Source organism: Solanum dulcamara, chromosome 1 (genome assembly GCF_947179165.1).
Source record: "Solanum dulcamara chromosome 1, daSolDulc1.2, whole genome shotgun sequence".
Lineage (NCBI taxonomy): Eukaryota > Viridiplantae > Streptophyta > Magnoliopsida > Solanales > Solanaceae > Solanum > Solanum dulcamara.
The window spans coordinates 67975534-67991645 of record NC_077237.1 but is presented as its reverse complement, the minus strand read 5'-3'; the positions used below and the strand labels follow the sequence as shown (position 1 = coordinate 67991645).

The following is a 16112-nucleotide window of genomic DNA, read 5'->3' as shown; positions in this document are numbered from 1 at the left end:
TAACTGAGGAAAACTTGGGCTTGGCGCCGCAGTGGCACGATGTGCCACTATAGCGCCAGGAACAAGCCTCAGTAGTTTGGTCCTTGGCGCGATGCGCCACTATTAGATGTGCAGGATTTTTAAGCCCTTCTATCCAGAAAACTTTGCATCATGAATTTTCTAGAACCCAAGAAATTTAGGCTTGGTGCTGCAAGGGCACGATGCGCCACTATAGCGCCAGGAACAAACCTCAGTAGTTTGGTCCTTGGCGCAAAGCGCCACTATCAGTTGTGTAGGTTTTAAGCCTATATTCGACTTGGCGCTGCAGTGGCACGACGCGCCACTATAGCACCAGAAGGGTTTTAGCCCGATTTTGCAGATTTTTGAAAAAGGGCAAATTGGGCATTTCCCTAGTTATATATACTCTAGCTTTGGAATGTTTTGGGACTGATTATTTTCATTCCTTTGCTCTCAAAAAAAAGAAAGCCCTAGGCTCCACCCTCTTCTCTTCCAATCCATCTCCAACAAGAAGTTGCCTTCAAAATATTTCAAGGATTCAAGCTTTCCATTGAAGACCTAACATCAAGGTTCCTTCAAAATTTTCACCAAGGTATGTAAGGCTACTCAAAGCATGGGTTGAGTCCACCCATGTGCGCTACACCTTCTTTGAGGGTAAATGTTCATAAAAATGGAGTTTCTTGATAGGCTTATGTCCAAATGAGTCTTTTCATCTATTATCTTAATTTTTGTTATGTTGATGTTGTTGAGTCAAGAAATTGCTAAATTCTTCATGTTAGTATGAGTTGATTGATATGAGTTATTAAACAAACTTTGTTGATTTTCTTAAATATGTTGATTATTTTAAATATGTTAATTTTCTTAAATTTGTTGATTATCCTAAATTGTCTATTTAGAACCTTGGAGTCTTGATGAGTCCCAGAGAGATTTACTAAATGAATAGAGGAATGATTGGATAGGATTGTATGATGTATAAATGCATATTTAAACTACTCTTGAAAGATACGATTGAGATTGATCGGATAGTATGATTGGAAGAGGTTCGATTGTGATAGAATTGATGATTTGACAAGGTTCCAAATGAGACTTGTCGATATGATTTAGTTGAGTTGATTGGATGGAGTTTTATGAGTATTGAGTCTTGAGAGGAGTATCAAGCATCAAATTGGGTAAGAGTAAGTAATAACTCAAATCCAATAACTACGTCGCCAAACGTAGGAGGGGATTGAACCATTAAAGTCGGATGCTTCCCAAATTATTGTCTTGACATGATATGACTTGGTTGGATATGGATCTATGATTGGTTGATTCATTCATACCCTGGCAAGGTATGGACGGACGTGGCAACAACGTCGGCTTGTTGTACTATCACTGGCTCATAAGTGATGGTTGTCGGATAAGAGAAACTCCCATATAGGTCTTGATAGTACTCTGAGTTGGATTGAGTTGAATTGTATGTGATTGGTCCCGTCTAAATCATATCCCTGTTTAGACTTAGGACACTTGATTGAGTTGTTCTTTCTCTTGAGTTGAGATTTCGAGTTGATTTGGTTCTTTCTTGATGTTTGTTTCATTCGGCCATTTTACATACTCGTACATTCCATGTATTGATGCCATTTGGCGTGCATCATTTCATGATGCAGAGACAGGTACTAGAGATCATCAACCGACGCACCATTGAAGATCTATTCACTTCCAGCTAGTTGGTGAGTCCTCCCAGTTTCTGGAGGATACCGAGATTATCTTTATAGCTTTGTTTTTTTCCCTTTATTTTGATTGTTGGTAGTCATGGACTTGTCATTGGCACCTCCTAGATTGTTGATAGAGGCTTCATAGACTAGAGTGTGGAAGTGTTGAATTATTCGTTTTGACTAGTATTATTCTAGCTAGTTATTGATTGGGTATTTGTTTGGCCTTTGGCCCTAAATTATGAATAGTATTCTTATAATTGAGTCTTACGCTGATAGAATGTGAATGAATAAAAGTGTGACTGGACCAGGTGGTTCGCTTGAAGGCCAAACATGGCTTTCGAGTTTCGGTCACGTCTAGGGTACCCTCCTGGGGTATGACATAATATTTTGATCTTTAACTTTTAACTAATATTAAAAGTTTGTTTTATTTTGTTAATGTGGAATATTTTATTCATGTGCAATGCCATGTAGCAAGTTTTTTTCAAATAAAAGAGAATATATTACATACATCACTGAGTGATAGTTTAGGTATGAAACTCACCAAGTGAGAGAGTTTTCAAACTAATAAGTGATAGTTTTTTAGACTTGTCTACTAATTTTCTTAATGGTTCTATTCCTCCTTCGTTGGGGAACTTGAACGACTTGTATCTTTTGTCTCTATATGGTAACAACCTTTCAAGGTTCCATTTCAAGTGAGTTGGGAAATATGAAAAACCTCATTACTATGTTTTTAAATATTAATCAACTCATTGGTTCAATTCCAGCTTCCTTTGGCAACTTGAGAAACTTGGAATATTTATATCTCCAAAGCAACAATCTCACTGAGAAAATTCCTTCATCTATCTACAATTTGATATCATTGAAAATGTTGTATTTGGGGAGAAACAAGTTGAGGGGAGAAACTCTGCAATGTCTAGTTAATATTAGTGGACTCCAGGTACTAAGAATAGAATCTAATAATCTCACTGAAGAGATCCCTTCGTCTGTTTGTGATCTAACATCGCTAAGGATTTTAGATTTGGGCAGAAATAATCTGAAGGGACCAATTACACAATGTTTTGGCAACATGGGTGGTCATCTTGAGGTTTTGGATATCCACCAAAACAATCTTTATGGGACGCTTCCAGAAACTTTTAGCATTGGAAGTGTATTCAGAAGCTTAGACTTGCATGACAATGAATTAGAGGAGAAAATCCCTCGATTTTGGCTAATTGCAAAGAATTGGAACTTCTTGATTTGGGCGATAATCACCTTAAAGATACATTCCTATTGTGGCTTGAAACTTTGCAAAAGATGAAAGTTTTAAGGTTGAGATCGAATAAATTGCATGGACCGATTAGAACTTTAAGTGATGAAAACATGTTTCCTGAACTTCGAATTATAGCTCTCTTTTACAATGCCTTCATGGGGAACTTGTCGACTAGTCTGTTTCAAAAATTGAAAGCCATGAGAAAAATTGATCAAACAGTGAAGGTAACGACATATCTTGGTAAATTTGGAGAGAGAGATTACAATGATTCTGTAACAATTTCAACCAACGGATTGGAGCTTGAACTGGATAAAATTTGGACAATTTATGTCGCTATGGATCTTTCAAGTAACAAATTTGAAGGACATATTCCTAGTAATCTGGGAGATCTCATTGCGCTTCGGGTGCTAAATTTGTCTCATAATAGATTGCAAGGTAATATACCATCATCACTTGAAAGTTTATCTTTAGTCAAATCATTGGATCTTTCATTTAACCAGCTTTCGGGAGAGATACCACCACATCTTGATGCTCTTACGTTTCTTTCATTCTTAAATCTCTCTCACAATCATCTCCAAGAATGCATTCCTCAAGGACGTCAATTTGCTACATTTTAAAATAATTCATATGTAGGTAATGATGGATTACAAGGATTCCCTGTTTCGAAAGGTTGTGGAAGTATTTGGACACCAGAGACAAATAATACCGATTATGAGCTAGATGATCATGAAAGCAATTATGAATTTCTGAATGATTTCTGGAAAGCTGCTCTTATAGGATATGGAAGTGGGCTATGTATTAGATTGTCTATAATATATTTTATGATCTCAACTAGAAATCTGAAATGGCTTGCAAAAATAATTGAAGAGTTGGAATACAAAATCATTATACGACAGAGAAAGAAGCAACAAAGTCAAATGCACTAAAAAAATTCAGGTATACAGGTAAGTTCTAGTTTGATCTTTAGTTTATCCAAATTTTTTTGTTAGGTATATTAGCAACTAATTAAATGCTCTACCAAAGCATATTTATCACAATAAAAATGGATTAGGTTTTTCAAAATAAAAGTAAGACAACTTCTCTTTGTGTAAAAATAAAAAAATCAGATAGTAGTAAATAAGCAAATTCCAACATGCAGGTGCTTGGAGGAGCATTTGGTGGAATGCTCTTGAGAGATGCAATATGCTGTTAGCTTATGAGTTATTTTTTAGTTTCTTTTTAGTTCAGTTGTATAAGTAAGCCTTTTCTTCTTTCCTTTTTATGAACTTGGGAAAATGTAATATTATGAACTTTGATGATATATCAAGTTTATGTAAGATATTTTGATGTATTCAATAAATGTTGTGTGTATTGGATGAAATGTATGCATTTCTTGGATTCCTAGCTACATAGGGGTCGGTCTCGTAGAGTATATTCCGTTTTATCTAGTTGACTTATAAGATTTAATAGTATGTAAATGTATTCATTTCCTCTGCATTGACACGATCAATACTACTATCGGAGTGAAACAAGGGATCTAAAGAAGAAGAGAGGCTAGACTATATTAGTAACAAGCAAACCTTGTATGTGTAAAATAATGCATGCATTAACTTTAATATGTATATTAGTAGAATCACATTTGATATACTTTTTTTTAATCTGTGTATAACTAATACACTCTATTTTCAGATATGTCTCTTATCTCCATTTACATTTGTTTTTCTTCTTTTTCTAACTTGACAAAGTTTATATTGATCTACCTAAGCTTTATTAGCTTGATATACTTTTCAAGTTCATATTCTCAACTTTGAATGTCTAATTACATAATTGCAAAAGAAAGACAATAGCTCAAGCTATTGATTTCATAATTACACATCATATTTGTTTGATAAGGAGAAGACAAAATAGATTAATATACTCACTTCAAAGAATGCAGAGGGACCAGCGATTCAAGTATGAGAATATGTAGCCTTTGGCAGGTATAAAGTTACCAAAAAAAAATTAAAACACCCAAGTTTCAAATTATTCAAAAAGAAAAGAGGAAAAAAATAAAAGCATCTTTCGAAAAGAATCCTCACAGTTCACTACAAAAAGATTTCCATCAACATCTAAGCCTAAAGGATGCTACATATATGGCCAGATTTAGTACAATGTATCTTTAAATTCTGGCTTTCCTTAAATTTCACCTCACAATAATATATAAACCTCACTACTTCCATCAGATATAAAAATTAACACTAACATGCATAAAAGTTGTGAGATTTCAATACAGCCAATGTCACCACACTACTAAAAAAAACTTTAGAAGCTTGTATTAGCGAGATTTCAATACAGTCAAACAAAAAATCAACTAAGATACTAATAATACACAAAGCTAATTCTAACGACCTCTTCCAGTCGTTATGGGGTAGAATTTTGAGCAGAAAACTTTTGTTTAGTAACTTAGAAATATTAGGCTAGGTCAGTCTCAAACGAAATTCGAGCGAGGTGAGATCTAGAGAAATATGAATAAGTATTGGCGTTAATATCTAAGCTTAGATTTGATTTTATGTTAGCTAAGACGTTAGCGAGTCCATTGGACTTTTTGGTAGTAAATTCGGGTTAATAGATCTCCCGATATAGAACTTGGCGTGAAAGGTAATTTTAGAAGATCAAGATTCAGCGTGTGCTATGAATTGGGGGTTTGGGGGAGAATTTTCAAGCTTTTGTTCTGTGAAAGCCGCTATGGCGAGGTAAAATCCCGCTATAGTGGGCTAGTCGCAAAATTAATAGGAAAAAGTCCAAAAATCATTTTTATTTCTCCAACTTTATTCTTGGGAGAGCAAAGGGCGACTAAGGGCTATTTTCCTTCAGTTTTCCACCAAATCCTCAATAAAGGTAAGTTAATTTATCATCTAACTTGTAATTCAATTCTTAGACCTTAGAATCTATGGGGATTACTTTAGGGGAGGGTTTTTGACTTGAATTAATGGTGGAAAATGTTCTAGTTGGGTGAGATGATCATGAAATTTTCCAAGGGTTAGGATTTAAATATAATCTGGGTAATTCTAGGTCATTGTTCATTGATTATTGTATTTTGTATTTATTTTAAACCAAGAATAAGTCAATGCACTCCCAAAAGGGAAAACTCAGGTTATTTAGAGCGTTCAGGCTTGATTTGAGGTAGGTGATGGTTGTTGTTTTTCCGCTTATGTTATATGTGCTTGTTAACTACCTCATTATTATTATATGCATGGTATATAATTAGGAAAAAGGAAAGAACATGAGTTGAAATGTAATTGTGATCAAATTACTTGCAATGAATATTTTACTTGGATGTACAAGTGTGATTGCTATTTATTGTGGTTGTGATTGTGATTGTGATTTTCTGTGGATCGGGTAGCACGTCGGTACAATTGAATCGAGTATCAAGTTGATACATTGAAACGACTACCATGTAACACCCCAAATATTTCTATGCTAAGACCCAAACCATTCTTTGTATGCGCATTGGCCCGTATCCAATTAATTTTAATTGTAATGTAATTGTTATGACTGATTCTTTAATGCCTGAAGTGTGTTTGAAGTGAATTAGGGTCACAATAATCCTCTAGCACAATAATCCACTACATTGTATTACTGAGATTTCAATATAGCTAAAAAAGCATATACCAAAACAAGATATTAATGATACACAAAGCTAAAGCATATATATTTTTTTTAATACACTTTACCAAAGTCTGGCTCTAAAATGGATACTTTTTGGGCACCACATACCAAAAGGGACACTCTCTAAAAACATATAACAAGACACTTCATCCACAAATGGGCGTACCGTCCACCCCTACCGCTAACTTTGTCTATTCCATCCCAAATTACATAGCAAATATTTTAAGGTAGTTCGCCCATAAATGGGGGAACTAAAATTCTTTTTATTACCTTTTCTTAACTTTTCACGTGAATGATATCATTCGTCAATAATAAAAATATATTTTTATTCACTTCACATTTTCTCATTCATCTTTTATCTTCTTCTACTAATATTATATTTTGATCTTTGAAAATTGATAGCCCTGTTTGAATAATCCGGAATGTTTGTACATTCAATAGGACCAGATGTATGTAAAAAAGGTATTGTAAAATGAAAACATATATCAAAAACACCGGCAGATGAATCTTTAAGCACCCTACTTGTCCCTTCAATTGGACATCCCTAATAGCCTGAGAACAATGACCTGCTTGATGTGTTGACTCATCATAAACTTTTGGACCAAGATGTATGCCTCCAGATGAAGAATTCATATTCGAAAAAACAAACAATTAAATTCTCAATAACTATGAATAATTTGTTAAAAGTTTAGAAATATTATAAACTAGGAAAACGGTCGAAAAAGTTAAAATTCATACTTGAAGCATAAAAAAAAGAGTTCAATAAACCCTATTTTCTTAAAAAAATATATTTGGAGTTTGTCCAATCATGGACGAACACTAATTAATATTTTTTATATAAAAAAGAAAAGAAATGTAGTTCTACCTTAGTTGAGCTGCAGTATTCTTTTTTTTTAAAAAAAATTAGAGTTCATCCGTAATTGGGCGAACTGCAATATTTTTTTTTATAAAAGTATTGGAGTTCGCCCCATTACGAACGACCCTAATATTTTTTATACAACATGGAGTCCTCGATGTTTTAATTTTATAATACTCTTTGCATTTACATACATTAAGTTCACTTCAATATGCAGATCTCCGGATTTTGGAGACTTATGACTATTAATTTTTGAAGAACAAAATATGATACTAGTAGAAGAAGAAAAAATATGAAAGAGAAAATGTGAAATAAATAAAAATACATAATTATTATTGAAAAAGAGATATCTTTCACATGAAAAGTTAAGAAAAGATAATAAAAGAATTGTGGTTCGTTCATTTGTGGGCGAACTACCTTAAAATATCTGTTATGTAATTTGGAGTGGAATAGACAGAATTAATGGTAGGGGTGGACAATTCGGCCATTTATGGGCGAACTGTCAGTTTTGATCTGTGTTTTTAGGATCCATTTTGGTATATGGTGCCTAAGAAAAACCTTTATGAGAGTTCCTCTTATCCGACAACTATCACTTATGAATGTCATTTAGGTTGACAAATGCACCGACGGTGTTTATGGATCTAATGAATAGGGTGTTCAAACCGTACCTTGATACATTTATGGTAGCTTCATTAATGAAATTTTGATTTACTCTCGGAGTAAGGAAGAACATAAGGATCACTTCAGATTTATTCTTCTAACCTTGAGGGATAGGCAATTGTTCGCTAAGTTTAGCAAATGTGAATTTTGGTTGAAAGATGTGGCGTTTATTGGTCACATTGTGTACAGTGATGGAATCAAGGTTGATCCTAAGAAAATGGAGGAGGTCAAGAGTTCGCCTAGACCATTGTCTCCTTCCGACATTAGGAGATTTTTGGGTCTAGCTAGTGATTATAGAAGGTTAGTTGAAGGTTTCTCTTCCATCTCATCTCCTATGACGAAGTTGACTCAAAAGAAGGAGAAGTTCCTATGGACAGATGAAATGAGAAGAGTTTCCAAACATTAAAGGATCAACTTACTTCCGCTTCTATCTTGACTCTATAGGAAGGCTTAGAAGGTTCATGGTGTATTATGATGCTTCAGGGGTTGGTTTGAGTTGTTTCTTAATGCAAAATGACAAGGTTATAGCCTATGCTTCTAGGCAATTGAAGGTGCACGAGCGTAACTACCCTACCCATGATCTTAAGTTATTATCCGTTATTGTTTCTCTAAAGGTTTGAAAACGTTACATCTATGGAGTACATGTGGATGTGTTCACCAATCACAAAAGTATCCAATATGTGTTCACCCAAAGGATCTCAATTTAGGACAAAAGAGGTGGCTTGAACTCCTCAAGGACTACAACATAGGTGTGAATTATCATCCGGTTAAAGCCAATGTGGTTTCCCGATGCACTTAGTCAAGTGTCTATGGGGAGTGTGGCTTATATTGATGAAGGGAAGAGAGAGATGGTAAAGGATGTCCACCGGTTGACTAGATTAGGGGTGAAGTTAAGTGGTTCCAATGATGATGGTATATTTGTTCATAATGGGGCTGAATCATCTTTGATGGTAGATAGTAAGTCAAAACAAGACCTTGATTCGATATTAGTGGAGTTGAAGTTGGTGAAATAAAAGAAAGTAAAAGTCTTCTCACGAGGGGGAGATGGGGACTTCGCTATAAAGGTCGGTTGTGTATTCTGGAAGTAGATGGTCTAATGGGTTTGATCTTAAAGGAGGCTCACAATTCTTCATACTCTATTCATCCTGGTTAGAATAAAATATATCAAGACTTAAAAGAGCTTTATTAGTGGGTGGTATGATAAAGAATATAGCAAGGTTCGTGGCCGAATGCCTAAATGGCCAAAAAGTTAACGCCGAGCACCAAAGGCCTGATAGGCTAGCACAAGATATGGAAATCCCCACTTGGAAGTAGTAACATGTGAATATGGATTTTTAAGTTGGTTTGCCTCGTACTCGGAAACATCATGACTCGATTTGAGTGATCGTTGATAGAATGAAAAAGTCGGTTCACTTTCTACCGGTCAAGACATCTTATAGTGCCGAGGATTATGCTAAGTTGTATATTCAAGAATTGATGAGGTTGCATGGTGTTCTTTTTTCAATTATTTTGGATCATGGTACCAAATTCACTTCTCAGTTTTCGAAGTCGTTTCAAAGTGGTCTTGGTACCAAGGTGAAGCTAAGTACCGCATTTCATCCTCAAATCAATGGAAAAGCCGAATGGACAATTCAAACATTAGAGGATATGTTATGGGATCTTGTGTTGAAGTTCAAAGGGGTTTGGGATGATCATCTGCTACTCATTCAGTTTGCCTACAACAACAACTACCACTCAAGTATTGAGATGGCACAGTTGAATGAGAGATCATGTAGATCTCTGGTTTGTTAGTTTGAAGTGGGTGAGAAGACCTTGTTGGGTCCCAACTTGGTGCTTGATGATTTGGAAAAAGTTAGATCATTAGAGAAAGGTTGAAGATGGCTAAAAGTCGTCAAAACTTCCATTTTGATACAAGGAGAAGGGATATTGAGTTTAATGTGGATGATTTGGGTGTGCTTGAAGGTTTCACTCATGAAGGGTGTAGTTTGATTTGGTAAGCAGGGGAAATTGAGCCCTAGATATGTAAGGCCATATAAAATTGTGAGACGTGTTGGCAAGGTTGCCTATGAGTTGGAGTTGCATAGGAAAATAGCTATGGTTCATTTGGTGTTCCATGTGTATATGTTGAGGAAATGTGTGGGTGATCCTAGTTACATTGTGCCATTAAAAATAGTAAATATTGAAGAAAACCTAATCTAATAAGTGGCTTCAGTTGAAATTTTGGACCGGCAAGTCAAGAGATTGAGGAACAAGGAAATTACTTCCGTCAAAGTCCTTTAGAGGAATCAACAAGTTAAAAGTGCTACTTGGGAAGCAGAAACATATATGATGAAGCGATACCCTCATCTCTTTCACTCTACTCAAGCCTAAGGTACTATGTTATTCATACTCAAATGTTTAAGACTCCTACATTTCAGATTTTCTTAAGTCTTCATATGCATGCATGTTCATGAAGTTGAATTTTAAAGTCATGTTTTATGCTAAATATAAAGATCTAATGTTGTATGCATTTCAAGTGTCATTGCATTCATATTGGGTTACTAGTCCTCATTCGGTGTCCTTTCTGTGCTAGTTAAATCTCATTCGAGGACGAATGTTACCAAGGGGGAGATATTGCAAGACCCCATACGTCGAAAAGTCGAAATGAAGGAAAAACCTCTGAAAAAGTGATCTGCCTCCAAATCTATGAGTCCATCTACGAGTCATAGGAATGACTCGTAGAGAGGGTACTAAAGGAAAGAAAATTAGACTAACTGAGGGGTATGGTTACGAGTCGAGATTACAACTCATAGAAGTTTAGATGAGTCATAGAAATGTCTTATCAAGGAACATCAAATACTTGTACTTAAAGGGTTCTTAGACCCTTCAGGACAAATGGGTTTTATGACCCATAGATAAAATGAAGACTCGTAAAAATGAGTCATAGAGGAAGTTCAGAGACTCAATCCTCAAGGTTCTTCCAACCCTACAGAACGAGTCCCTTTGATGATTCGTAAAAGTGCCTATGACTTGTAGAGATGAGTCATAGAGAAATTTCTGAGGGTCAGTTCTCTGGGTCTTTCTCAGACCCTATAGGACGAGTCCTCTCTACAACTCATAGAAAGTCCTACGAGTCATAAGGAGGAATCGTAGAGTCTGTCCAGCTCAGATTCTTAAAGGGCATTTTAGTCTTTTCCTATATTGTGTCATCAAAGTGTGGTCGATTTTGGATTGAAAGTACCCTATCTAAAGGCCCTAAACTATCCCAAACCCCTCATTCTCACACTTAGACTCAAATACACAAAATTCCTTCCTCTCAAGTTCTACCAAGGGTTTCATCTTCCAAAACTAGGGTTCCACTTCAAGATCATTAACTCTTTATTTTTAAAGTTGTATTATGGAATTATTCCCCAAGATATATGGTTTTCATTCATGGGTTCTTCCACTCATGGAGCTCAAGTATTTTCCTAAGCTAGCAACTAAATTTCAAATTGTGAATTTTATGGATTTTCGTATTATGATTTCAATTGTATAAGGTATTGAGTAGTTGAAGTTTATGTTCCTATCTTAGTTTATATTAGCTTTTAATTGCACAAAATATTTGATAAAATTAAAGGTCTTTATATGAAGGTATGAAAGGAGATTTAAAGTGTATTGTTGGTTTTTTTAAAGATGTTTTAAAGGATGGATTCCATAACTCTCATGCATGCTACCATTGATGTTAATGATTTGAAAGTTGAATTGAATAGAACCCATATAGTTTTACTATGTTTCAATAATGTTTGAATTGAAAGTTCTGCTCCAAAATGAATGTTTATGAAAGCAATGTCTATGATCAAAGTAGTCTTATGAAATGAAAGAATGCTGAGATGATTATGAAATGACGTATTCCAATTGTGAAAGGCCAATTATCACTTGTGTGAATCAAAGAAGAGTTTTAATGAGCTATTCTACCAAATGATGTTTTGATGATCTAAATATATGTAAATGATTATGTTTTTATTTTATGAACTATTCTGTGGGATTGACTTAGATTCAAATGGGGCATTGAGGTGGGATAAGATAAGAGAATCCTAGTAGCAACCCTTTGTCTCATTAACTATTCGCCAAAATAGGATCCCTTGTAGGCTTTGGCTAGTGGATCCACAAATAGCCATAAATATTAAAAAAATGAATGAAGTTGATAGAGTTCTACTCGACAAGTAGTCTCCCCTTGCCAACGTAGGGGTTATGTTGGATTACATGTAATAGCTCGCGTGGTCTCAAATGTCGATTATGGTCATCTTTCCACAGATGAACATTTCAAAGTTATTTACTTTATTGATCATACATTCATTGCACTATGTTCTATATCATACTAATGTTCTAATGTTTCTTCAATGTTAATGCATGCCTACATACTTAATACATTCAAAGTACTAATGCATACTCTTTTGCCTACATGATATCACTATGTAGGGACCGACATTGCTCCACATTCACCTCCAAGTAGCTAGTTGATTTCGTTGAAGACTACCGAGTTGGTGAGTTCCTATATTTCGAGAACAACATCCCATTTCCTTTTCTACCTTATGTTGCCTAAATAATTTTGAATACCTTCCATGGTTCTCATTTCTATTTGGATTGAGGATGGTCTAGGAACATGTCTTAGCTATCGCCAAGTCTATAAGTAGAGGTATGTTTGGATACAAATGGATAATGTTTTGAAGTTGTTAATGACTATTGTGCTTTGATATTTTCCTGTAGTCTAGTTTCCCTTTTCTTTTTCCTTTTATTAATATCAAATGTCATTACCTATGAAAAGCTAAATGAATTCTAAGAGGCTTGGGTGAGATACCTCCAGGTGTCTCATTTTCTATGTCACATCTAGGCCCTAGAATTGGGTCGTGAAAAACTTGGTATCTAAGCTTAAGGTTTTGAATAGTTTTCAGAGTCCAACAATCTGCGTCGAATAGGGTTTTTTTCATAGTTGTGAAGCGAGCCACAACTATAAATAGTAGATTATGGGATATTTAGATATGCTTGATTTTGATATCATTCTTGGAATAGATTGGGTTATTTCTATCATTGAGTTTGGGTTCAGGATACTAGTTGTAAAATGCTAACTCTTCTATTTGTTCCTGTTGTTAATGAATTTCCAAAAGTGTTTCCTGAAGATCTTCCAAAGTACCTCCCAAAAGGAAAAGTGATTTTGTCATATACCTTCTTCTAGATACCTAGCCTACCTATAACCCTCCTTACAGAATGGCTCTAGTTGAGCTTATAGAGTGGAAGATCCGTTGAAGGACCTACAGGATAAGGTTTTATCAGACCTAGTTTTTCTCCATGGGGTGCTCCTGTTCTCTTTGTGCATAAGAAAAATGGTTCTCTCAGAATGTGTATTGATTATCGACAATTAAACAAGGTCACACTCAAGAATAAATATCTCATCTCCAAGATTAGTGACTTTTTGATCTGCTTTAGGATGCTATTTTCTTGTCAAAGATAGACTTCAGATTAGGCTATTACTAGCTCTGATTTAGAGAATGTGACATTCCATAGATAACCTTTAGGACTAGGTATGGTCACTATGAATTTATAGTTATGTCTTTTGGACTAACAAATATTCCTTCAACTTTTATGGATTAGATGAACAGGTGTTCAAACAATATTTGTATATGTTATTCATTGTATTCATAAATGGCTTTTGAATTTATTCTCGGAGTGATGATGAACAACCATGCCATATGAGGATTATCTTGCAGATTTTAAAAGACCTTCAGGTGTTTGCTAAATTCAGTAAGTGTGAATTTTGGTTGAGGTGAGTAACATTCCTTGGCCATATTGTTTTTGGAGAAGATATTCAAGTTGATCATCAAAAGACCATAGCGGTTAAGAACTGACCTAGATCTCTTTTTGCCTTAGATATCAGAAGTTTCTTGGGTTTGGATGGTTATTATAGATGATTTGTGGAAGGAATTTCCTTTATTGCTTCTCCTTTGACCAAGTTGACTCAGAAGAAAGTCAAGTTTCAATGGTATGATACATGTGAGAAAAGTTTTTAGGAGTTTAAGACTCGACTTACTACAACTCCAGTTTTGACTTTACCATATGGTTCAGTTGCTTTTGTGGTGCATTTTGATGCTTCTAGAATTGGTCTTGGTTGTGTGTTGCTGTAGCATGGCAAGGTCATTGCTTATGCTTTTAGGCGACTTTAAGTTCATGAGAAAAACTACTGAGTCACGACCTTGAGTTGGCGGTGGTGATTTTTTCCTTAAAGATTTAGAGGCATTATCTCTTCAGTCTTTATGTGGATATTTTCACTGATCATAAGAGTCTCCAATATGTTTTTAATCAAAAGGACCTAATATTTGCTAAATAAGGTAGTTCAAATTATTTAAGGATTATAATATGAGCGTCTTGTACCATCCAGGTAAAGCTAATGTTGTGGAAGATTCTCTTAGTAGATTGTCCATGGGTAATGTTGCTCATGTTTAGGATGAGAAAAAAAGTTAGTTCGTGATGATCATAGGCTTGCTGTTTGGGAGTTCATTTAGTTGATTCAGAAGAAGGTGGAGTTGTTGTTCAGAATGGTTTAGAGTCTTGTTTTGTGAGTTATGTTAAAGTAAAACAAGATGAGGATCTAATCTTGGTTGAACTAAAGGAAGCGGTTCTTAAAAAGGTCTTTGAGGCTTTCTCCCAAGGGGGAGATGGTGTGCTTTGTTATTAGGGTTGATTGTGTATTCCAAATATTAATGGTTTGAGGTAGCAATTCTAGTAGAAGTTCACAATTCTCAATATTCTATTCACCTAGGAACTACCAAGATATATCGTGACCTATGGGAAGTCTATTGGCGCAATGACATGAAAAAGGATATCGCAGAGTTTGGGTCTAGGTGTTCAAATTGCCAGCAAGGCAAGATTGAGCATCAGAAACTAGGCGGTATGACTTAAAATAAGGATATCCCTACTTAGAAATAGGAAGATTTATATGGATTTCATTATAGGTTTGCCTCGTGCACATCGACAGTTTTATTCTGTATGCGTGATTGTATATCGAATAACTAAGTCGGCATATTTCCTTCTAGTTAAGACTTCTTATTCATCCGAAGATTATGCTAGAATCTACATTTGAGAGATGGTTAAATTGCATGATGTTCCATTATCCAACATTTTTGATGGAGGTGCTCAATTCACATCTCACATTTGGAGATTATTTCAAAAGGGTCTTGGTACTCAGGTTAAGATTTGTACAACTTTTCATCCACAACTAGATGGTCAGGATGAAAGCACTATTTAGACTTTCTAGGATATATTGAGAGCTTGTGTGATCGACTTTAAACATAGCTGGGATGATCATTTGCCTTTGATTGAGTTTGATTATAATAGTAATTACCACTATAGTATTCAGATGGCTCTGTTCGAGGTGCTCTATGGTAGGAGGTGTTGGTCTCCTATAGAGTGGTTTGAGGTAGGTAAAGTGGCTTTGATAAGGTCTGAGTTAGTTTATGAGGTTATAGAGAAAGTCTTGACTCATTAGAAAAAGTTAAAAGCTGCCTAGAGTAGGCATAAATCCTATGCCGATGTGAGGAGAAGAGAAATTGAATTTGCAATTGATGATTGGGTCTATTTGTGTCACGACCCGAACTAAGGACTAGCCGTGACATGACAATTAGGATTTTTGAAGAAATCCAACCAAGCCTCTTAGTATATCATAAGCATACATAAGGTAAACAATAAGCAAAAACTCATAAATGTCCAAGAATATAACATATCTAGAGAGAATCATGACAACATAGACTCCTTACACAATATGCCCAACATACCTCTACATGACTACATAGGTGGAGACAAGGATATGTTCCTAGCTCACCCTCAAGAAAGTAATTACATGATGTGGAATAGTCTTTAAACATCATAAAAGTCTAGGAATTACCCTAAAAAAGAGAATGATTTGGCTCGCACTCGAAGCATGAGGACTCACCAGACAATCTTCACAATGGATCACCGACTAGTCAAAAGAATAAGATGGAGAATCCATCCCTACATTGTGATATAATGTAGGCAATAAAGT

At 35.3% G+C, this 16112-nt stretch overlaps 1 pseudogene; it reads left to right on the top strand.

Moving 5' to 3' along the window:
- The window catches only part of LOC129893785 (receptor-like protein 9DC3), a 35862-nt pseudogene extending 31999 nt beyond the window's left edge, over positions 1-3863 (top strand).
- Positions 3864-16112: the final 12249 nt, after the last annotated feature.